Here is a 25,608-nt window from a genome sequence, read left to right on the forward strand (position 1 = left end):
CTCCCTAAAGTGTATATATATGAATGTATATTTTTTTCTTTTACTCTTTGACGTTTTATCACAAAAATATATTGAATAATTGTGGAGAAGTATGGCAAGAATAACACCCAAATACTCACCATTTAGGTTTAATACTTAATGACATGTTTCCTTATTCACTTTATCTATGTTTTTTTAAATATTTACTTATTTCTTTATTTGGTCGTGCTGGGTCTTAGTTGTGGCAGGCAGGCTCCTAGTTGCGTCTTGCCAGCTCTTTAGTTGCAGCTTTAGTCCCATTTTATCTATGTTTTTGTTGTTCGTTAGGGATACATATTTTTAAATATAGTTCATATACTTAACTTTTCATCTTTAATTCACTTACGTTAGTAGATTTTTATCAACCCTGCCCCGACCATATGAAAGGTTCTGTGGAGGGTTCAAAAAAGTAGAAGGCAAAGCACCTTAATAACAATATCGCTCCTGTTTATTGACCATCTCCTATGTCCTGGACACTTTCCAAATAGTATTTTAACCCGCCCTGGTGTGGACACTATTCTCATGTGACAGTCGGGGAGACCGAGGCTCAGGGAGGTTATGTAGCCTTCCGAAGACAACAGAATTGGAAAGCAATGGAGCCACGATACAAATGCAGGTCAGCCCGTATCCACCTCATATTTTTCCCACAATATTGTGGTCGTTTCTCTCTCTCCACCCAGCCTTCAAGGTTTTGATGTAGTTAAGGGGGAAGAACAAAATGTGAAACAATAATCTAAAAGTTAAACACATGTAGAGGATGCTTAGAGAAAATGATCTAGGGTAATAGTCAACCTGAAGCCACAAACAAAAATGGTGTATGTTCTGGTAGAAGCCCACCACTGTGAGTGGGAAGGGACGCCCTGGGAAGGAGACTGGCAGGGGCCGGGACAGAGAGCTGGGAGGGATTACTGTGAGTAAAGAGGAGGGGGAGCGTGTGTACGGGCAGAGGACAGTCCAACCTGGTTGTCTGCAGAGTGGTGGCCCCTCCCTAACTTGAAGCCCAGGGTAGATTAGTTAATGATTTGCGGATGGAGATCCAGGGACTCAGAACTGTTTTTGGAAGTGCGAAGGTTCCTCTGTAACAGACGGCGGCTCCTCTTGGTCAAGGTGGCCCAGATTCACCTTCCGGGCTCCATAGCTGGCTGCTTCCATCCGAGCAGGCTGTGTAGAATCCTTTTGGAAAATAAATGCATGCTTGCTTGCTTTTGCCATTTGATAACATTCGCATGGATCATCGGATGAAAGTCTGCCCTAGGGCCCCAAAACAGCAGAGAAGCTGTTGTATCCGGCTGCCAAGGGAGTTTATGTGTCAGGACACTTTCCCACCGTCGGGAGCTTCAGGGCAATGATTACACCTGATCAAACCTGAAAACCGAGGGGCTTCCCTGGTGGCGCAGTGGTTAAGAATCCACCTGCCAATGCAGGGGACACAGGTTCGAGCCCTGGTCCGGGAAGATCCCACGTGCCGCGCAGCAACTAAGCCCGTGCACCACAACTACTGATCCTGCGCTCTAGAGCCTGCGAGCCACAACCGTTGAAGCCCGCGCGCCTAGAGCCTGTGTTCCGCAACAAGAGAGGCCACCGCAATGAGACACCTGCGCACCACAACGAAGAGTAGCCCCCGCTCACCGCAACTAGAGAAAGCCTGCACACGGTAATGAAGACCCAATGCAACCAAAAAAAGAAAAAAGAAAAAAAAAACCTGAAAACCGTACGCTCTCTGTTGCTCCCTAAATCCTAAAAATGTCCATTTAAATATAGTATTTTGTGCTTCTCCCCCTTATAAACAGTGCCCTGTGATTATCTTTTCTTCCTTAATTTTACCTTGAATAACTAAAGCCTTAGAGAAAAAGTGAGCACCTAGGTTGGCATTTCTGACAGTTCAGTATATGACCTGATGGGAATGTTGATGAAATAGTAAATTGGCTATTCCAACGATTGTTGTTCTAAAAGAACTTTTGTGTCCCAAAGGTCATTGTGACCATATTCCTTTGCTGGGAGAACCATGAGTGTTAGCTTTTACCCTTAGGACTTGAGCTTAAGGAAATGCTTAGCGTAACCCCCAAATATCAAAATATTCCCAATATCAAGGGATAGAACACCCCCTCCCCGCCCCAGCTATGCCAAGCAGCTCTTTGAAGTAATAAGAATCCCTGGCCTGGGGTGTCAGTTATGGAAGCCATCCCACATTCCAGGAGCATCCTCCCTATCTCCCATCCTCTCAGGAATTTCAGGTGGGATGAGCTTATTTTTGTATAGTTACTTGTGGCTCTGAATTTCTGCTTCTCTTAAATTAGCTCAGCTGATGGGTTCCGGCCATCCCACAGGCAGCATCCCTGCCTACCTGGTGTGGCTCCCCTTTGCTGGTTTCCAAGATTCTTTGTGCTTTGTGATGCTGGGAGCTCCATTAGGGAGTTGAACATGGGTTTAGATGTCAGGGGAGGAAACAGGAAGCTGTAGAAAGGAAGCTGTAGACTTGGGAGACATTTGTATAGAAGTGACATTATAGAGGGAGGAAATTGACAAGAGCATGTGTACAGAAGAGGAAGGCAGACACAGGACAGCCCCTCAGCCCAAGGAGGAGCAGGAGAGAAAGGAAACGCAGGAGATGGTGAGAAAGGCTGTTGAAAACAGGGGAAGTCCCACCTCAAAGAAGCCAAACGAGGGAGGAGTTTCTGTAGGTTGGAGTGATTTGTAATACCAGGTACCAGACAGTGGATGAAAATGACACAGAATGAGGATATATCCCAGAGTTTGGCACGCTCACAGGAGTATCTGTGAACAGGTCAGGACGACCAGATTCTCCTGGTTCCTTGACAACCAAATGGTTTAGCAAGTTTGGCCTCTGTCAGCCCGCGGTGAACGTTTCCCTGTGAGAAGTGGCAATGGTGACATCTACAGGGCATTGGCTGGAAATGAAATCTGTGCCCCCAGAAGAGTGCTTGCCAAATATTCCCTTAAATTCCAGGGCGTTTTACAAAAAGCAGGTGCCACTCTCCGCCCCTTGTTCACTAAAGTGCGAACTGCAGACCTGCCTGTTCCACAGACGTAATTGAAATTAGGTTTGATACTAAAATCACACAACTGCTTTCATTTTTCATTTTATTCCTGACAATCAAAGTACTAAGAAAGAATAAGATAGATGTCACACACTGCAAGCAGCTTCCCTATGAGATAATTCATAAAAGCAATTATATATTGCACAAACCTGTGAGTCAAACAATCTATATCTGTAATTCAGTCCCTGGAGAGCGTGAAGGCCCGTGACATCTGCTTTACCAGGAACAGAGGAAGAAACATTTAAAATTCAAATGTACTGAGCCTCTATGACATGACAGTACTCTCTTGAAAACAGAGACAACATGCGAACTGTGCTGACAAAATAAATAGGAAGTGATATCATTTCTCAAACTTTTCTGCAACAGTATTTCCCCATTATTTTTTCAGTTTGAAAGAAATGCAGGGCCATAATTTTATATCTATTTTACAGGCAGAAAGGAGGCCGAAGAAGAGGGGGAAAAAGAAACGAAGAATAAATGCAATGATTAGAAAAGTTACAAAGATATTAATCCAACTAGAATAATAATCACATTAAATGTGAGTGGTCTAAACATACCAATTAAAAGACAGAGATAGAAAGGATTTTTTTTAACCCAACTATATACTGTCCACAAGGAACCCGATTTAAATATAAAGACTCTCCTGTGTACCTGAAACTAGCCCAATACTGTAAATCAACTATACTCCAATTAAAAGAAAAAGAAAAATAAATAAAAATAAAAATACAAAAGTAAAGGGATGGAGAAAGATATACCATGCTAACTCTAATCCAAAGAAAGTTGGAATAGCAATATTAATTTCAGACAAAGCAGACTTTGGAACAAAGTGGATCATCAGAGATAAAGAGGACACTGCATTATGTATAAAGGGGTCAGTTCTCCAAAAGACATAAAAGCATGGGGCTTCCCTGGTGGCGCAGTGGTTGAGAGTCTGCCTGCCGATGCAGGGGACACAGGTTCGTGCCCTGGTCTGGGAAGATCCCACATGCCGCGGAGCATCTAGGCCCATGAGCCATGGCTGCTGAGCCTGCGCGTCCGGAGCCTGTGCTCCGCAATGGGAGAGGCCACAACAGTGAGAGGCCCGCGTACCGCAAAAAATAATAATAATAATAATTAAATAAATAAATAAATAATTAGAATCATACAAAATATGTTGTCTGACCTTGATGAAATTAGACAAAAATCAGTAGGAGAAAGATAACAGGAAAATCTTTAAACATTTGGAAATTAAATAACATACGACCAAATAACCTGTGTATCAGAAAGAAGTTTCAAGGGAAATTAGAAAATACTTTAAACTGAAGGAAAATAAAATTACAACATTTAGAACTTTGTGGAACATGGCTAACATAGTGCCTAGGATGATATTTATAGTATTAGAAACTCAGGAAAGACAAAAAGTCTGAATCAGTGATCTAAGCTTCTACCTCAAGACACTAGAAAAAGAATTACGCTTGTAGCATGTATCATAGGGTACAGTATAGCACAAAAATAACCCCAGAGCAAGCAAAAGAAAGGAAATAATAAAGATAGGAGGAAAAATCAATGAAATTGAAAACAGAAGAATAATAGAATCAGTGAAACTGAAAGCTGGTTCTTTGAGACAGTCAGTAAAATCGATAAACCTATTGTAAGTCTGACAAACAAAAAGACAAACTTACCAGCATCAGGAATGAAAGAGGGGAAATCGCCACAGACCCCACAGGTGTTAAAAAGGAATGAACTATTGATACACGTGAGACCTCGCGTGATTCTCAAAGGCATTATGCTGCGTTGAAGAAGCTACACTCGAGAATTTGCATATACTCTCTGATTCTATGTATATGATATTTTCCAAAAGGCAAAACCATAGTGATGGAGAACAGATTGGTAGTTGCCAGGGTTCAGGGATGTGGGGTGTGCAAAGGTAGATTTTTGGAGTAGTGTAGCTGTTCTATATTCTGGTTGTGGTGGTAGTTACATAAATCTATACATGTTTTTAAATTCATAGAACCGTACACATAAAAGTCTCCCACACACACAACACAGTCAATGATACTATTTTTTAATTTTTTAAGTAAATTTTTTTGAAAAGAAAAAGTCACAGTCCATATGGTCATTTTCTTATTATCCTTTGGGTCTTATTCTTTTGAAGCTTATAGGAAAGGCAAATAGATTTAGTGTTTGGTGAGACAGATTCTCACTTCTTCACGGCAACAAGTTACATCTATAGCAGGACAGTGTGTAAAGTGTCAGTTTGTGGTGAGTCATCTTCAAAGCATCCGTCGATGTGCTCTGGCCCAGCCTCTAACTTGGTTGGCCTCTGACAGGGTAACCACTCGAAACAGTACAGCCTCGTAGTTCAACAAGGACTCAGATTCTCAGCTTCACCCTGAAAAGCCTGAGAGCCAGAAGATTTGAAGAGGGCCGTTAATCTGGGTAGCTGTTAATCTCCAGCCTCCCACTCTTCCTCAATTAGAGGGAAATTATCCAAGCTGGGAAGGGGGAAGAGTGTTCCAGAAGAATCTCAAGATGCAATCTTAGTCTGTATGCACCTGCCTCAGGATAAGTCCAAGAGGAGAGACTAAAACCCAGTGGAACCCCCATAATTTGGGGGATCCCAGGGTGATGGGGAGCTTTGCCTTGTTCGTCTCACTTGGACTCCTGGTGGTGACAGACCTCCCTGACCTCCCTCAAGCTGCAGTGGATTGAGGGTGACAGAGCAGAGGCGGGTGGAGAGCGGGGAGGGCAGAATAAGACTCCCGAGAGCTTCAAAGGATGGAGAACACCACCAACATGAGGTGGAACAGGGGATGGGCGTGGACGTGACAACGAGAGGCCACAGTGAGGACGTTGTGAGGACAGAGCCAGGGATCACAGCCCTTAAGGCATGGTTATACACAGCAGTGGGTGTGATGTGAAAGACGACACTCAGAATCCTTCCAGATGAGTCACAGCTCAAAGGCTGCCAGCCCAGGAGCATGATGGAAGGAGAAACAGAGGCCACCCGCCCCTGCCCACGCCAGGACCCACTTGGAATCAAGCCGGGGTGGCATAGGAGAGAAGAAAACCCAGGAGAGGGGGGTTTCGAACTGGAAAGTGGCTGATTTCTGTCAATCTAAATTGAGAAATTATGCGATTTAACTTTCGCCTAAAAGCAAATAGACTACCTTTCCCCAAACTGAGGAAAATCAGAGGCTTGAGGTAGAGATTACGGGCAGTCAGAGAAAAAGAAAACTGTACTTGGGAGTACTTGAATTTTTGAAGTTCATATATATAACATACCTTTAAAGAATTGTTATAACTGAAAATAGGGAGGAATGGTGCAAGTCGTGTGTTTTGACCTGGTAATATGTTCTAGCCGCCAGATGAGGCCCCCCAGGGCTATAACAACCACCCAGAGACTATACATGAGACAGTCTCTTTTTTCAGATGGAACACTGGAGCTCAGAGAGGCTAAGTCGCAAAGGCTGCAAAGCACAGCCAGGATTTGAAGGCATCTGACTCTCAACCTGTCCTGTTTCCCTGGTGTTTCACAAGCCTCTCACAACAGGAAGAAACACAAGGGTAACCAGTCGTTCAGATCCCAGGGTACCCCTGTCCCATAGCCGGGGACATAGAGAGGCTTAGGGGACACAGTCGTGCTGGCATCAGAGTGGCCATCATCAGTCCTGACATTGGGCAGCTGTGAATCTCAGCTGACCCCGGAGAACAGTCTCAGACCGTGAACTCACCCGTACTCCGTGAGTTTGTATTGTTATTTCAAGTAACACATGTTAGCGCTTGCTTTAAAGATAACAGGGTTTAAAGTGGGGAGTTCCCAGGAGACAGGGGACTCATTTCTCCGTGGGGTGGATTTGGCGTAGCCAGTGAGCTGTCCCGTGTTGGTAGTCTCAGTCATTAACCTCTATCTGCAATAGGTAAGTTGTTCTGCTAGAAGAAGGAATGCACCCGAGATGGATGGACAGAGTACGCTTCTCAGCAAAGCAGAAGCAGGTCAGCTTAGGCTGCCCCAGAGCAAGTGCCTGCCCGGGCACAGCCGTGGCCGCCTGCTCCTGCATTCCCTTCTAGGAAAATCTACACTGATTTTAGGAGGATTGGGCCTAGCCAGGGAAGAAGGAGGTAGAACAACCCAAATGAGAATCTGTGGCTGGCTAGAATCCTTCCTGCCCCTGGGAGTCTATAGCCGGGGGACCAAAGGGGCAGATTTCTGGGCTTCTGCCCGGATACAGGTGGTCCCGGAGTTGAGGAAGAGAGGGGAAGCTCTGGGGCATATAAAGTAGGCTAGCCAGAGTGAGGAGGAAGTTTGCATCTGTAGCAAGCAAAGAAGGGCTAAAATTCCTAACACGACGAAGCAAAAGGGTTTGATGCTATATAATCAGAAGCTGTAGTGCTTATGGCATTTAGCGTAGTTACAGTGTAGAAAGTAACCTGCTAGCGTAGGGGAATTACGTAGAGGTACTGGAAGTAAGACTGCTTATCCCTCCTTGTTACTAGCTAACATTTATGTATCTTACTGTGGACCAAGCCCTTGGCAGGGGCCCACCACCCCTTGTCCCGTTTAATTCTCTCCGCAGCCCTGTGGATGGGCACTGTTGGGACCTAGAGAGAAGCGTCACTTTGCCTGAAGTCACACAGTGACGCAGAGCCAGGCTGGAGTCTGACCCAGGGGCAGGGTCCTTCAGACTTCATCACTACATTCATACTTGGTACAGTAAAGTGAGAAAGCGCAATGTAGAGAAAGCACAGGACTGGGCATCAGAAAACGGATCCAGCCCGATCCTTGTCAGCACTGCGGTCTGCAAAGTCCACAGACCCTCTGTCTGTTTCACTTTCCTCATCTGTGAAAGGAGACCGTTCTGAGGGTGAACCGAGCTAGTGTCCACGAAAGTGGTTGGGAGATGCTACCACTTGGTGACGATGACTGTGGAATCAGGAAGTAATCCTCAAGTCAAGTGCCTGCTCTGGACCAGCAGCTGTGCTCGGGACTGGGAATACAACAGAGGGCAAAGCAGACGTGCTCTGTGCCCTCGTGGAGCTTGGTGGAGGGATTGGGCACGTCTTTTAAATACAAGAAACGGTATTGGAGGGTGCAACCTCGTCTCGGAGCTCCGGGGTGCAGGCTCTGAAATCGAAGAAAGAGGGGACACGATGGCAGCAGGTGTGGCGGGGAGAGGGGCCTGTGTGGAAAATCACTGTGGAGGGGAGGGGACGTGCGAGTCCATGGAGTTGAGGGGGCGCCGATAGAGCCCTAGGCTGGGGAGCTGGTTGACAGGCCCGACCTTGCAGGGCCTCCTAAACAGTGAGAGGGAGCCCGCTCCTTACGGAGGAGCAAAAGGAAGACCCTGTGTGGACGGTGATCTGAGCAGACTCACGTTTCCAGAACAGACGGGCAGGGAGACCAAATGGGAAGCTAAGGCTGTGGTCCACACGGGCGTGGATGGTGGTGGCTTGGACCAGCGTGATGGATGTGGAGATGGAGAGATGTCCATGGTGGTGGGAGAGATGTTAGGAGGTAAGTCAGGTAAGAGTGGTGATGTGTTGGAATAAGGGGTGAGGAAAAGGTAGCTGCCAGGGCTGAGGTCAAGGTCTCTGGCTGGGGAACCACATGAATGGGGTACCACTCACTGAGATGGAAGATGTGATGGGTGGGCCCCACGGAGGTTCCTGGACTGAGTTCTCAGACATGAAGAGTTTGAGATCCTTTGAGACATCCACTGAAGATCTCCAGTAGGCTAAATAGAACTGGTGCTCTTGACACCAGTAGCTGGTACGTGTTGTCTGACTTTTAAGAGGAAGTGGCAGAGCATCTCCTGGGGGCCTTCATGGTCTGGGTCCAAAGAGATTCTTCTTTGGTATAAAACACAGTGCTTTTCCTTCCGGAGTTGGCCTCGTTTGTGAGATCAGATGACCACGTGACACAATGAGAAATTATAAGTCAGTGTGAGACTGATGAGCAGAGCTCGGGGTGTGCTGGAAGTGAGTGCAGAGGCTTCCTGGGAAAACTGATACACGGGACACACCTGGCAGGCTGAGGGACAGGTGGGAGGGAAGACAGTGATACACCGACGTGAGCAGGAGAAGAGAGAATAAACACAGCTCTGTGCTGTGACAGGGGCAGCGGGAGCGAGGTGGGAGGCCGACTGAAGATTGCAGCGTATACATAAGACATTGGGTCACGGCATCCAGCCGCTTAACACAGAGATGTATTTGAAGATGAGACTTGTATTCTTGGAATTGTGACTTTCTATTTCAGTGGCTTCTGGTCTTGTTAAAAGACAGATCAGTCATGGCAAACGGCAAACCCAAGTTCAAATGACATGAAAATTGAGTGTGTGTGCGCGTGCGCGTTTATGTATGTGTGTTTCTTTCCCACCCTCATGCAAAGCTTTAGGCAGTATCTAATAGCCAGCTTAGTGAAAATGATATTTTAAAATAGATGTGAGGGTCTCAAGGAAATGATGTCTATTTCCACTCCTAATCTCAACTATTGGGGGCAGCTGGGGTGACCTGTAATCAAACCTAGGGGCCCTGCACTGAGAGGGAATGGACAGCTCTGGAGAGCCAAGCCAGAAATGGAGTAAATGACTATTCTCGGATTTTGGTTCACCTGGAAAAATGTCTTCTGATTTGAATAAAAACATGTGTCGGCACAGGGAGGATGTCTCTTCCCAGGCTTTGGGCTTTGCGTTGCTGCCACGCCAGGCCTGCCGTCTCCCCTTGCCTCCTTTGGGAGTGGGAGCCAGCCACTGTGATTTCAGAGCCCATCAGAAAGTGTTCACACGGGAGCATAGGAGAGGGCAGCCGCGGGTGTGGGCTCGCCCTCCTGATGTGCTAGGAAAGGAGACCCAGTGACCATAACATCAGCATCTTCTAGTTCCATCTGCTTATTACTGTCCAGGGAGCCCGTCCACAGGCTACTTACAGAGAGGAGGCGTTTGTCTAACTTCTGACTGTCCACTTTTTTCAGTAATAGGGAAACTGACTCATGCGAAACATACAAAGTAGTTCAGGGACAACCACTTTGGGGCCTATTTAAAATAACTTGACCTATATTGTCTATAATTAAACCTGGAGTGGGATTGCGTTTTGAAAAATTCTCTTAAGCTGATTTATCCTTTTTCAGTGCACCACAGCAGAATCCCCAAAGAAAGGGAGAAAAAATATCTGTGTGTATTTATAAGACATCCTCTTTGGATGAATATATTTTGTGAGAGGAAGACAGCAAGGGGAAATATCACAGCCAAAAGGATTATCTTCTCTTCCGTTGGAAGAGACTTTTTTATAATGAAACAAAGTCCTGATGGCTTCATTCCATTTACTTGTCCAAGTCCAGTGGAGATCCTGTGTTCATTGGACTCTTGGTATTATCCGAAACTTCTGATACAGTCAGGATTTATGCTCCCACTCAATAACAATACCAGCTTTCTGCAGTCCAGGGTCTGGTCTGTTATATTCTGTCCAGGAGAAAGTAGTTTCAGATGCAGAAGCACGTGTGTTCATGCTCTGGGTGCTCTTTCAGCACGTCGGGTGGGAACCCAAACAGTCCAGGAGAAGGGCTCGGCCCAGACTATAGAATTCCCACATCCTTGAACAGTCTGGGCCCCTGGAGAGCAACAGGACTGAAACAAGGGCCTCTGCTACTTGGGATCGCCGAGGCGCGTATTCTGTGTGGTTTGTTTCTCTCATCTTCGGTCCCGACAACAGCTCGGATACATGAGAGCTGTGCGGCCACAGCTGCCGACCTCACTCCGGGCCACACACTGCAGACAGCCAGTGCCGCCACGAGTACAGCCTGGGAATCATTCAAACGCGGCAGCGCCAGCCAGCAGTGTCCCCTCCCCACTCCTGTGTCCAGACTGCCTTAGTGTAAGCCCCTTCACCTGAGACAGTTATTCCCAGCTGAAAACGGACCACAGCTGCTGCTCAGATAGTACTGGTGACCTGAAAACATCTAACTACAGTTTTCAAAATACGATTAGGGGGAACCACCATATCAGTTTATAACACTAGTGTTGGGACCAGATTTTAATTCCAATCCCAGTTAGATTCATCCATTCATTTCATTTTTCTTCTGGGTCTCTGGTGTGCCAGCCATGCTGCTGGGCCCCCAGGGTCCCTCAGGGAACAAGAGGCACCCTGACTTCTGGGCTGCAGTGGGTGAGCGTGAGGTAAGGTATCAGGAGCGTCGTAAGGCAGGCTGAAGATGTGTCATCATTTGTAAGAAATACAGGATGATTCTACCAAAATACTCTCCCAGCACATGTTCTTTTATGGTCTGACCAGATCATTTCCGGTTTCATTGTCCCAGTGGCGCCGAGAGTAACTCTTTCAGCCTGTCCCTGTTCTCTGAGGAGCGATGCTTGGAGCACCCCTGGGTGCTGCGCACCCCACACCCACAGGTCACTGAGTTGCCGCCCTTGTTGCCCAAATGCCCAGGCAGAGAGGGGCTAGGAAGTTTAGAGATGGCAGAGACAGCCAAGAAGGTCCCAATTGCTTCCTTCCAGAGCCTTTTCTTTACTGGTCTTGCGCTTCCCGTCAGAAAAGGGGGCTAGAGAATTCCTTTAGCCCCCTGCCCCATCACACCCACACTGGGCAGGGGCCCCGGTGTTCCCCAGCGCTGAAGTCTTTAGTGCAGGTGTCCTACTGCCTGGCATTACTGGAGCCCTCCCTCCACTGGTGGCCATCTGTCCTGTCACCCCAGCTTAGGGGCAGATGAACGCAGGATGGAGCGGCCATGTGTCAAGTCAATCAGTGACAGAATCGCCAGCACCTACACCACCATCTCATCCGGACGTGAAACGAAGTGAGACATTTTCTTGTTTGCCAGAAGAGGAGAAAGATTCTCACCCACTGGGAGAAAGACATGATTATTTTAGCTTTCTGATCAAACCTTTCCTTGCATCTTCCCATACTGGGAAAGGTAAACGGTAGGAGTGGGTGAAGGGTTGGCTGTGAGGTGTGGGGTGCTTAGGAAAGGTGTTTAGGGAGAGCTTGGATTCCAGTTGCTTAGCTGGGTGGACGGTGATGCCATTTTGCTGAGACTGATGTGGTACCTTCCACAATCTGAGGAACTGAGGTCCTATCAGTGGCAGTTAGCATTTTAAAATCCTCTTAGTGATATTTACAGCTATCATTATAAAAACCAGAAGCTCCGTTAGCCTGTCCCACCTAGAAATAGAGCACATAACCCCTATGTTTGTAGCAGCACTATTCATAATAGCCAACGCTTGGAGACAACCTAAATGTCCATCGACAGATGTATGGAAAAAGAAGATGTGGTACCTATATACGATGGAATACTACTCAGCCATTAAAAAAGAATGAAATAATGCCATTTGCAGCAACATGGATGCAACTAGAGATGATCATACTAAGTGAAGTAAGTCAGAAAGAGAAAGACAAATACCACATGGTATCACTTATATGTGGAATCTAAGATATGACACAAATGAACTTATTCACAAAACAGAAACAGACTCATGGATATAGAGAACAGACTTGTGGTTGCCAAGGGGGAGGGGGAGGGATGGACTGGGAGTTTGGGATTAGCAGGTGCAAACTATGAGATATAGAATAGATAAACAACAAGGTCCTCCTGTAGAGCACAGGGAACTATATTCCATATCCTATGATAAACACAATGGAAAAGAATCTAAAAAAGGGTGGATATATGTCTATGTATAACTGATACACTTTGCTGTACAGCAGAAATTAACACAACATTGTAAATCAACTATACTTCATGTAAAATAATCAAAAAAAAAGAAAGAAAGAAAGAAGGAAACACAGTGCATATATGGTGGTGGCAGCGCTTCGCCCTGTGCACCGTTTGCTGGAGCTCAGAACTTTGTTGTGCTGCCCTGTGAAACCACAGCTGTGTGGCTCTGAGGACCCAGCACAGCCCCTGCCCCAGAGCCAAGGTGGGTTGTCCCCAGCTCTACCAGCCTACAAGAAATCACCCCGTGGTTGGGCAGCAACCAGGATGAGGGGGCTGCGGCACATCCCGGGCCTGCTCACAACCCCAGCGTGTCCCCGGGATTGGCCTTCAGTCTGCTCTCAACCCCAGCGTATATGCCCAGGGTTGGCATTCAGTCCGCCGGCGCCAGGCCCTGGGGAGCTGCGGATCTCAACAGTGGAAGAATCAAGGTGCGACCCAGAAGGCTGGCTTTGTCCTCTTCTCTTCATCTTTTACGCTTTCCCTGATTCATTTTGTGGGTAAATGAGGTGACATTTGATGAAATGCAGCACTCAGAGCTTTCTAAACAGAAGAGTCCTCTGCCATCTCCCCAAACGGAAAGAATGCTCAGACTAAACTTGGTTCTCTGGGATCCAAAGTCCGGCTTCTGTCTGCACACGCAGAGCTTGGATTTCATTCTTTATTTTGGCTTCCTAGCTATCAAGACAGCTAAAAGCCACGTTCATAGCTTATAATAATCAAGTCAATTTTGACTTTCCTACTACACATTATTTTATCTTCAAACTGAGAAGTAATTAAGCCACCTTTGCAGGCATTGCAGATTGGGCTAAAAACGAGGGAAATGCCCTATGACACATGGTCTGTGAATGACTTATATCGGATTATCACCTCTGAGTAGAATTTGAGTTTGACTCTGTTAGTATATGATTTTTGATGGGCACGTTTTCGCCTTTTGTCTCCATCTGAACTGAAAAGACAGGTTCATACTTTGTGTCTCACTGTATATATCTTGCCCAAGGCTGTTGTCTTGCCCCCAGCCGTCTGTCCTAGTGGAACTGCCATCACAAAGTGCCATTGCATTTGTTTATCCATCCCTTCTTTTTCTCATAACGGTGACGATCTGTAAATTACGCTTGTCAACATCTCCTAGACGCTGTTACATTCTGGATGGCTGTGTGCTCCTGGGCACAGCTGTTTCAATCATTGTTTCCTTTTACTGACAGAAAGGAGAAACCAGAGATTGTTTTGACAATAATCTTTTTTTTTTTTATTAAAGAGAAACTACTAGAAGGAAGGAAGAATAAGGAAGCATGAGGCCCAAATTATTTGTAGAAGAGGGATGTACAAGAGGGTCAAGAGTGGCTTATGAGTCAAATCAATTGATGCGTTGGACAAACAGTGGGTTTGTAAGATGCATTTACATTGAATCTGAAAAGATGTTTTGAACTGAAAGAGGCATTGGCTGGGAGCAGAGTCACTGCAAATGATGCCGTTGAAAAGGTGGGGTCTCCTTGCTCCAAGGGCACGTAGAGAGTCAGGCTGAGTTTTGCCTTATTAAGAAAATCCATAGGGCGTCCCTGGTGGCACAGTGGTTGAGAGTCCGCCTGCCGAGGCAGGGGACGTGGGTTCGTGCCCCGGTCCGGGAAGATCCCACATGCCGCGGAGCGGCTGGGCCCGTGAGCCATGGCCGCTGAGCCTGTGCGTCCGGAGACTGTGCTCTGCAACGGGAGAGGCCACAACAGTGAGAGGCCTGCGTACCGCGAAAAAAAAAAAAGGAAAATCCATAGCGTTTATGCACAGCAGGGCCAAGATTTTTAATTAGAATGCCTAAAATCCATATTTATCATCGGTTCTCTAGGCTGTGCTGTACTTCCACTTAACAAACCCTTCTGGGGATGCTACTTGTTTTGCTTAAATGGCAATTTTAAGAAGACCAGAACAGACCCGTGAGACGCGTGTAGGAGCAGTATACGGGGTAGTTGTCTCCAAGGGAAAAGCATTAGCCGTGTCGTCTTTGATCAGAAAGGTGATCAGCACCGCGAAAGCCCCAGCGGCCATTGGTCCCTACAGTCAGGCTGTGTTAGTCGACGGGACCATTTACATTTCAGGACAGCTAGCCGTGGGTCCTGCAAGTGGATAGCTTGTGCCAGGAGGGGTGGCAGAAGAGACTAAACAAGCTCTTACAAACATGGGTGAAATCCTGAAAGCAGCGGGCTGTGACTTCACGAATGTGGTAAGAACAGCTGTTTTGCCGGCTGACATAAACGACTTCAATACTGTCAATGACATCTACAAGCAGTATTTCCAGAGTCGTTTTCCCGCGAGAGCTGCTCAGGTTGCTGCTTTGCCCAGAGGAGGGCAAAGTGTTGAGACTGAAGCAGTAGCTGTGCAAGGACCTCTCATGACAGCATCGCTCTGAGTGGGCCCGGTGTTATTTAATCTGGAATCTTAATAATGTTTTTAAATTAACATCTTAATTTTTACAATCTTTGTTGAGAAGTGTAAGGTTGACTGAAATATCTGAAGTTATTTTGGAAATACCATATAATAAGGGGAATTGAATGTGAATTGAAGATTAATGATGAATCTAGTTACTGATGTTATAAATTACACCTCTATAACACTCATATTACTGGATGTGGGAGAAGAGACACGCATTACATAGTTACTCAGAAAAATAAAAGTAAAGGGAAGTGCCATGTAGGAAAGATGAGTTCCTATTCCTGAGAAATACTAAAGAGCACACCTAATTCAATTAAACCCTGTTAATTTAATGGTGTGAAGTATTTAGTTCTCGTGTCAGATAACATGATTCTGCTTTTAGTTGAGTAAAATTAAAGCACTTAAGTTTGAATGGTAGAGGTAAAGGAGAAGCAGCTGACCAAATTTTATATAGGTAATATTTTTCTAATGGAAATAAAATAGCATGCAGATTAAAAAAAAAAAAAAGACCAGAATATAACTCTTTGTGTCAGAATTCATTAATACATTCATTATGTTGGGGGAACACTGTCATGTCATGTTTCCAAAACATAATGTCTTTTGGATTGTTTTAAAGTTGCTGTCCTGCAAAATTCATCAGCAGTACACTGAGAAAAGGAGAAGAAGTCCTGGTCTGTCTCTCATGCTGTCAGAATTGAAGTGAAGTACATAACACCCATCCAGGACTCCTACACTGACACAGTTTGGGGGTCTTGCTTTCCGAGCTTCATGAAACTAATTACAGTTGTTTGTGGACTAATGAACTTGTATTTTTGTGGTCTTGTGCTCATCTGTGGGAAGGATGTCACTCAGTCACCTCCTGTGGGAGAACACTGCCAGACATTGATGAAAGACTCCTTAAAAGAACAGTCACATAGTTTGCGTCACTTAGAAGCTTATACTCCAAAGAATGAGAGAGGACCACATCTCAAAACACCAGGAAACACAAACAAAGGGAACCTATAATGAGTGTGTAAAAAGTCCTGGTCTACATGTTTCAGTTCTCTGGCATTTGAATCTATATAGGTAAATGATGTGTTGAAAAAAATCCCAGAGTCACTGTTAGCTTAGCCTGGAATAATGCCTGGTATATAGTAAGCATTCAATCATATTTGTGTTTTTTTTTAATTTTTTAAAATTAAAAAAAATTAAATTTGTTTTAATTGAAGTATAGTTGATTTACAATATCATGTTAGTTTCAGTGTACAACATAACAATTCAGTTTTATATATATATAAAATATATGTATTATGTATATATTATATATATATATATTCTTTTTCAGATTCTTTTCCCTTATAGTTTATTACAAAATATAGAGTATAGTTCCCTATGCTATTATACAGTAGGTCCTTGCTGGTTATCTATTTTATATATAGTAGTGTATATATGTTAATCCCAACCTACTAATTTATCCCTCCCTCCAGCCCCCTCTCCCCTTTGGTAACCATAAAAGTTTGTTTTCTATGTCTGTGAATAATCTCTTTTTGTTTTGGAAATAAGTTCATTCGTATCTTTTTTTTTTTTACATTCCACATATAAGTGATACCATAGGACACTTATCTTTCTCTGTCTGGCTTACTTCACTTAGTGTGATCATCTTCAGATCCATCAGTCATATTTGCTGGATGAAATAATGACATGAAAAGGATTATTACGAAGTGCCGTACAATTTGTAACCTTTGAAAATGTAATGTTAGGAGTGGAGGTTGTGACTATCACAGTGCTTGGTACAGATTTGCTGTTTTAATAAAATTAAATTCAGGAAGGATTTCCTGTGTAGCTACCATCGTGCCTGCATGGAATCCAAAGAAGGAATCCAAGTCAGCCACGTTCTTAGTGGGTTTGGGGGGCTTGCTTGTAGCGCCTCTCGTCAAAATATTTTCTCCAAATATGTCTGGAGAATTGGGACATGGGAACCACATGTCTGCAATTCCCCCAAATCAAACGTTTCTGGGGAGATGCTAGGCCAGTGACGAGGGAGTGGAGCAAGGTTTTCGTTCTTGTTCACTCACTGCCCAGGGGGCAGCCTCTGTCTGAGACCTACATCCAGTTAGGATACTTGAGGCCGACCACACTTAATTATGGTTTGTTTTCATCCTTGTACTCCTTAGCCATCACATAAAAGCCAGCCCTGCTCCCTCGTCCATGACTACCTCATCCCTTTTATGAACTTGTCTTCGGTTCAGTTTCCTAGAAGCAGAGCTTGAGACAGGGATCTCGGTGCCCATGAGTTACAGGGAATTGTGCTCTAAGAACACCCATGAGGGAGTCAGGGTAGGGAAATGGCAGGGCTGCTAGGATCATGCTGAAACCTGATGAATGGGCCACAGCAGTGTTTCCGAGAGAGGGATATGCTGCCCCCTCAACGCACAGCAGCCTCCAAGGCCATGTTTCTCTCCTGGTGTCAGGAAGTTCAAAGTACAGTAGTTGGTCCTTTACTTTGGAGGAAATGTTCTCCCTTGCCACAGACTACCGGACTCCTAAAAACTTGATTGACGTGCTGGCCCCTGTATCTTTGAAGAGTTCTTCCCTTACCTTCGGGAGCACATGATTCTGACCAAGACCTTCAAAGTACTCGTCATTCTTTGCTCATCCAAGTGGAGTAACACAGTTTCATCAATGTCCTGGACCAGTGTGATCTTCTGCAAATGTTCAGATGGCCTAAGTCCTTTCAGACTTTACTGTGACAGAGAGCAGAAGTATTAACCCAGCCCTGGGACGAGGCTTCCATGAGTAATGGTCATTCCCTGTGGCGTTAGCTGCTTCAGATCCTCTGTTTTGATCGGGGTGGAGGATGCATCCGCCAACTCAGTAGCCACAAACCACACACCAAGGTCCGTGTCCACCTGCTCTAGAAAGTATTACCACATCAGGCACGTTGAAGCTGGTGGGATAGGTTTGTGGTGGAGCTGTATCTCTCACCATGTCCATCTGGGTTTTTCTAGGGGCCAGGCTAGTGAATTGAGTGGGGTATGATGAGGACCACCAGCCCTGCATCTGTTAAGCCTTTGGAAGCGGCACTAACCTCTGCCATGCCTTCTAGGATACAGTCGTGCTCGTAATGTCCTGTCTTACCTGGGATGGGAGGGGACGGTTTCGTGGACTGCTGCTTTGACTTTCCTATTACAGTAGTTCTTACTCCATAAGTCAAGGAACCAACGTGAGGGTTCTGCTAAGAATGTCTATTCTGATCATGTATTTAGGAATTAAGGAAATAATCACTGAGGTCCATGGACTTGATGGCTACAGCATGACTTGAACCTGGTCTAGGACTCCATCAGTTACCTGGGTCCCATGTGCGCCTATTCTAGCAGGGGTGCCTGATAGTGCTTAGTACCAGGCCACTGGGTGCCAGTGTCTGCCACGGCCCTGGATCCAACATCCCTCAGGAGGTCTGGGTATTCCCCTTTCTACAATACACAGTTAGCCAAGTCAAGACCGTAGTTTCTTTGCTGAAGGACTAGAGGAATCACTATACATATGTGTGTCATGGTGTTTCAGAGTCTTGGGGACCCAGTTTCTTCTTCAGTAAATGGGTTTTGTGTCTGAGAACTGATTTCAGTCTGGAAGCTGGACAAGGCATCCTGGCTTTCCACTGGGGTGACTCACCTCAGTCTTTGGCTTGCCCACTCCTGGTTTCTTTTGGTTGTATGTCAAGCAGTGCCCTGTTGGGTGCCCATATGTCTTGTCTCCAGGAACACTGTGTTCTCTTCTGTAGGTCTTGCAGCTCACCCAGCATACTGTCCTCAGAGTCTGGCTGATGACTGAGTGCTGCCACATGGCCTTGGGCATCCTGGGGTCCTCTTATTCCCATGGATACTGGAAAGTCCTGTTTTGTGACAGCATCTCCTGCTATCAGCTGGGGCTTACAGAGGAGAGCCTCTGCTGAGCTTCTTGGTGACAGCGGTGTAACCCCTGTCACCTTAGTAAAAGGTCCTCCTGAGGACCATAGTCAGCTGGTGGGTCTTCCAGTCTCCCAGCTTGCCCAGTTCTCCAGCTTTGTGTCCCTTCCTCCGTGGGCTGCTGTGGCAATTCTGAGGTCCCTTCTTCATTTCTTGTGGGCTCTCGCTTTTTCCAGGCTTCTCTGGGCCGGATCCCAAACCCTTGCAGGGAATGAAATCTTTGTCATGGAGAGTGCCATATCAACAGTCTCCCCGTCATCCAGCTTCACACTCTGCTCTTCCCCTCGACCCGCACCCTTGGGATCCACTCCCAGGCGTATTCTCCTGTTCCTGCCGGTCCTTTAGTTTTTAATCTCTCTCCTCCCTCTGCAGGCCCAGGACTTTCTGGCTGGCTCCTGCTGAGATCTGACCCTAGTTATTAGTGTGGTCACCACCAGTGGAGGTGGGGCAGACCTGAGGAGGACAAGCGTGGTCCTCTAAGGCACCCGCTTCATTTGGGAGAGGTGGGGGGGGGGGTTCTGTTCACCAACAAAGCGGGGATAATCACTTCTGCAGCCCGCAGCATTTAGGGAAATATGAGCACATCTACCCAGATACCTTCATACTGAGTGTCGAGATCCCACCCCTTCCCGCTCAGGGCTTTGCCTGTGATGTAGGAGACTTACCAGAGCTGAGAGTCTTCCTTCTCTGAAAGGACATGCCTCTACTCTTAGATTAGATCCTGAGTCTAGTTGACGGGGATGAAGGGTTCCTTATGTGCTGCCATGGAGCCCTCTGGCTCTCATACTTAGCTTCGATTGATGCTTCGTTGCCCCAGTCTGTCCTTTTCTCTTCAAAGCATCAAAGCATCAGCAGTAGCCACCCAGTTTCGTGGTCCCCCAAATCCCTGTATCCCTTCAGATCTCACAAAGCCAGAGACAACGCACGAGCCAGTGTGTCCTTCCCCCCACACGTCCTTTCCCAGTTCAGCACACGTGCTGTAGAATTCCAGGGACCATCGCTACTCCTCCTGCCCCATCATCGCCAGGGGCTGGTGGATGGTTCACCTCCAGAATCCATCCTGAGGGTCTGCTTCCCAGCACTACTTCTGGGACCACCTGCTTTACATCAGGCTCCCCAGAGGCAGAGCTGCGATAGAGACTCAGGTGCTTGCATTTATTGAGGGTGTAATCTTCAGGAAAAAGCCATTAGGGAAGCAGCGCAAGAAAAGGGAAGCAGCTGAGCAAGGGTGTGGCCTGGGTGAGGTCTAGTCATGCCTGATCCACAAAGAGCCTCAAGGACATAAACTGCCCCCAGCGTTCTCCTGTCCAGAGGTAACAAGCCTCAGGACAGCCACACTGGCCTTCCTCGGAAATGTTCTCTGCATTTCCTTGCCTTAACCAAGGCTCTTAACTGTGCACATGCCAACTCTTTCCTGTGTTTCCCACCCAAACCTCAAACTTCATCCTCTGAGGCTGTGTCTGCCTGCTACCCCTCCTTGCCAGGCTCAGCTACCAACTTCTCAGATGCTCTCATGACCACCCCATCAAGCCCCATTCATCAAAGACCGTCAGGCAGCCTCCCCATCTTTGCTACCCCGACTCCTCCCACAATTACTGTAGATTTTACCAACAGCTAACCACTAAACCTCCAATTCTTGGGCCTTCTTAACTCCCGATACCTTTACAATTCCACTTCAGCTATCTGCTCCACGAATAGGTCCTGGATTCCGCCTTCAGCCAGATCCACTTTATACCCTAAAGTGTCATATCTCGTTCTGACCAGTCTGCTTTCTCTGCCCAGCTCTCATCTCTGACTCCTGCTAATCCTCTTCTTCAACACACAAAGACCTCCCTCCAATTGCTAGGGCCGTCTGGTTTCTTCCACTGTGTCAGGACCCTTCCTATCTCCATTCCCTCCATGACCCAGGGCCCCTTGGCTGAAAGGTGAGTCCCTAGACCAGCAGCATTAACAATGCCTGGGAACTTTGGAAATGTTTAGTCTCCGGCCCCGTCCCAGACCCCCTGAATCAGAATCTGCATTTTAACAAGATACCCAGGTGATCTATATGCACAGTAAATCTAAGCAGCACTTCTGTAAGCTGCTCTACCTGCAGGTTCCCTAACTGTTGTCCTTCTGCCAGATCCACCCAGCAGAACTCCGGTCCTACGAGGACACTGCAGTGTGGATACTCCCAGTTACGAGCCATGGCTGATCTGTGCCTCCAGTCACGGTGGAGCGGTCAGGCTGTTGTTTATCAACCCTTTTATTTGTTTTTGTCATCTGCAGTTTCTCTCAACAGCTTTTCCACATGCTTACCATTTCCTTCAAGCCCTGATTCAAACCCCGACTCCTCTTTATAAATTAAACTAGTTTTGTTTAATATGTATTAGAGTAAAATATTTGCTCATGTTTTTAATCTCTTTGAATGTAATTGTTATATTTTGTTAATACAAATTTTTTCCAAGAAAGAAAGAGAACTGTGGAACAATTAGGAATTAGAAAGAAAAAAAAAGTGAACAAATGGAACAAAAACCACCTGTTTGCTTGTGTTACCGTTGCAGATATCTGTTCTATTACTGTACTTCTCTGTGAGTTTGATGTTTTATATTTTCAAAGGAAATTTAAAGATCATGCTGGTGCAAAGAGAATTTAAAAGTTTCCCTTGATAATATGTACACTGGCCAGCCCACGTGTCTCTCATTATACCCTTTGCCTAATCTGAAAAACTGCAAATCAAGAATTTAAATTTGAAATGACCTTGGGTCTGAATAAAAGAAAAATCTCCTGAGAGGAATGCATTCTCAACCCAGACCTCAAAGAATTCTTGCAGACAGAGTTCCAAAAAGAGGAGCACACAATTTTTTAAAAAATCACGAAACATGCACACAAAAAGTCCCACGTTAGAGCCAGCAGAAAACAACAAACAAGAGAACCACATACAGAAGATTTCATTATTAAAATTATCATAAACAGTGTTCAAAACAAAAGCATGCATAGAGGGAAGTCCAAGAAGGAGGGGATATAGGTATACATATAGCTGATTCACTTCATTGTACAGGAGAAACTAACACAACATTGTAAAGCAACTTTACTCCAATTAAAAAAAAAAGTCTGCTTAAAAAAAAAGTGTGCGTAATATGTGGGACTTTTAAATTTTTATTTTGTTTTGGAGTATAGTTGATTAACAATGTTGTGTTAGTTTCAGGTGCACAGCAGAGTGATTTAGTTATAGATATACACGTATCTGTTCTTTTTCAAATTCTTTTCCCATTTAGGTTATTACAGAGTATAGAGCAGAGTTCTCTGTACTATACAGTAGGTCCTTGTTGGTTATCTGTTTTAAATATAGCAGTGTGTACATGTCAATCGCCAACTCCCAATCTATCCCCTCCCACCCTTCCCCACTGGTAACGGTAAGTTCATTCTCTAAGTCTGTGAGTCTGTTTCTGTTTTGTAAATAAGTTCATTTTTATCATTTTTTTTTTTTTAGATTTCACATATAAGCAATATCATATGATATTTGTCTTTCTCTGTCTGACTTACTTCACTTAGTATGATAATCTCCAGGTCTATCCCTAATGCTTCAAATGGCATTATTTCATTCTTTTTAATGGCTGAGTAATATTCCATTGTATATATGGAATCACATATATCACATCTTCTTTATCCATTCATCTGTTGATGGACATTTAGGTTGCTTCCAGGTCTTGGCTATTGTAAACAGCGCTGCAATGAACATTGGGGTGCATGTATCCTTTCAAACCATGTTTTTCTCCAGTTATATGCCCAGGAGTGGGATTGCTGGATCATATGTTAACTCTGTTTTTAGTTTCTTAAGGAACCTCCATACGGTTCTCCATAGTGGCTGTACCAACTTACATTCCCACCAACAGTGTAGGAGGATTCCCTTTTCTCCATACCCTCTCCAGCATTTATTGTTTGTAGACTTTTTGATGATGGCCATTCTGGTGCTGGGAAAACTGGACAGCTACATGTAACACAGTAAAATTAGAACATTCTTTAACACCATACACAAAACTCAACTCAAAATAGATCAAAGACCTAAATGTAAGGCCAGACACTATGAAACTCTTAGAGGAAAATATAAGCAGAACACTCTTTGACATAAATCACAGCAGTATCTTTTTGGATCCACCTCCTAGAATAATGGAAATAAAAACAAAAATAAACAAATGGGACCTAATCAAACTCAAAGGCTTTTGCACAGCAAAGGAAACCATAAACAAAATGAAAAGATAACCCACAGAATGGGAGAAAGTATTTGCAAACAATGAGACCAACAAGGGATTAATCTCCAAAATTTACAAATAGCTCATGCAGCACAATATCAGAAAAACAAACAACCCAATCAAAAGATGAGCAGAAGACCTAAATAGATATTTTTCCAAAGAAGACATACGGATGGCCAAGAGGCACATGAAAGGATGCTCAACTTCGCTAATCCTTAGAGAAATGCAAATCAAAACTACAATGTGATATCACCTCACACCAGTCAGAACGGCCATCCTCAAAAGGTCTACGAGCAAAATATGTGGTTTTAGAAGAGAGTCAATCCAAAGTATGACTCAAAGACTGTAAAAAAAAATCACCAAAGAATCAAGTAGAAATTCTCGAACTTGAAAAATAATTAATTGAAATTTAAAACTTTATGGTTCAGCTACAGAAGAGATAATTCATGAAATCGAAGATTTGAAGAAATTACAGCGTGTAGCCCAGGAAGACAAAGACAAAGAAATGGAAAATAGCAAAGGTTAAGAGACATGAGGTGGTGGGGGTAAGAATGAAATAGGCCGACATATGTAATGAGACTTCCAGAAAGAAAGAAGAGAGAGAATTAGAAGAATCATCATTAAAAACTATCATGACCAAGACTTTTTTCAGAATTAATAAATGACACGAACCCTCAGACTTAAAAAGAACAATGAATCAAAATAAATAAAAAGAAATTCACACGCACATACTGTGTGGCATAATTGCAGAACACAAAAAACAAACAAAGATTTTTATAGCAATCATAGGGGCCAAAAAAAAAAAAAAAGAGTATCTACAAAAGGAGCAACACAAACTGGGGAGTAACTCCATAGCGACAAGAATGGAGAGAAAACAGTGGAATAAAGTTCTGGGAAGAAATAACTGCCATTCCATGTTAATGAAACTTACTCCCAAAATGTGGAGAAAATAAGGACATTTTTAAACAAACAGGATTTACCGGGGGGTCGGAGTCAAGATGGCAGACGAGGAGGACATGGAATTCGTGTCTCCGCACAGCTAGGGCCCCTACCAGGCACTAGTGGGGCACCACGGACACCTAAGGTGACAGGAGGAACCCCCAGTGACCAGTTTGCAGGCTCTTGGTTCCCAGGCTGGACGTTGGGCCTGAGCTCCTGTGGTGGGAGCTCCAAGTCCAAACCGCTGGACTAACAGAGAACCTCAGACCTCAGGGAAGATTAATCGGAGTGAGGCCTCCCAGAGGTCCTCAGCTCAGGACCAAGACCTGGCTCTATCCAACTGCCTGCAAATGCCAGTGCTGGATGCCTCAGGCCAAACAACCAGTAAGACAGGAATACAGCCCCAGCCATCAAAGACAAACAAACAAACAAAAAAATATGTTACAGACGAGGGAGCAAGGTAAAACCTAGAAGACCAAATAAATGAAGACGAAATAGGCAACCTACCTGAAAAAGAATTCAGAGTAATGATAGTAAAGAAGATCCAAAATCTCAGAAACAGAATGGAGAAAATACAAGAAACATTTAACAAGGATCTAGAGGAACTAAAAGAGCAAACAAACAGTGATGAACAACACAATAACTGAAATTAAAAATACTCTAGAAGGAACCAATAGCAGAATAACTGAGGCAGAAGAACGGATAAGTGAGCTGGAAGATAAAATGGTGGAAATAAGTGCCAGGGAGCAGAATAAAGAAAAAAGAATGAGAAGAACTGAGGACAGACTCAGAGACTCTAGGACAACATTAAACATGCCAACGTTCGAATTACAGGGCTCCCAGAAGAAGAAGAGAATAAGAAAGGGTCTGAGAAAATATTTGATGAGATTATAGTCGAAAACTTCCCTAATATGGGAAAGGAAATAGTCAATCAAGTCCAGGAAGTGCAGAGAGTCCCATACAGGATAAACCCAAACAGAAACACCGAGACATATATTAATCAAACTATCAAAAATTAAATACAAAAAAAAAATCAAAAGTAGCAAGGTAAAAGCAACAAATAACATACAAGGGAATCCCCATAAGGTTAACAGCTGATGTTTCAGCAGAAACTCTGTAAGCCAGAAGGGAGTGGAAGGACATATTTAAACTGATGAAAGGGAAAAACCTACAAGCAAGATTACCCAGCAAGGATCTCATTCAGGTTCAACGAAGAAATTAAAACCTTCACTTCTCTAGGCAGGAAACACAAGAGAAGCAAAAGACCTACAAAAACAAACCCAAAACAATTAAGA

The 25,608-nt window shown here is 44.9% G+C and overlaps 1 protein-coding gene and 1 pseudogene across 8 annotated transcripts in view; both read left to right on the top strand.

Moving 5' to 3' along the window:
- The window catches only part of MTUS2 (microtubule associated scaffold protein 2), a 496,165-nt gene that overhangs the window by 387,688 nt on the left and 82,869 nt on the right, over positions 1–25,608 (top strand). The gene's annotated exons all lie outside the window — the stretch shown is intronic.
- LOC115866536 (2-iminobutanoate/2-iminopropanoate deaminase pseudogene) lies at positions 14,636–15,175 on the top strand (annotated as a pseudogene).

Source organism: Globicephala melas, chromosome 18 (assembly GCF_963455315.2).
Source record: "Globicephala melas chromosome 18, mGloMel1.2, whole genome shotgun sequence".
Taxonomy (NCBI): Eukaryota; Metazoa; Chordata; class Mammalia; order Artiodactyla; family Delphinidae; genus Globicephala; species Globicephala melas.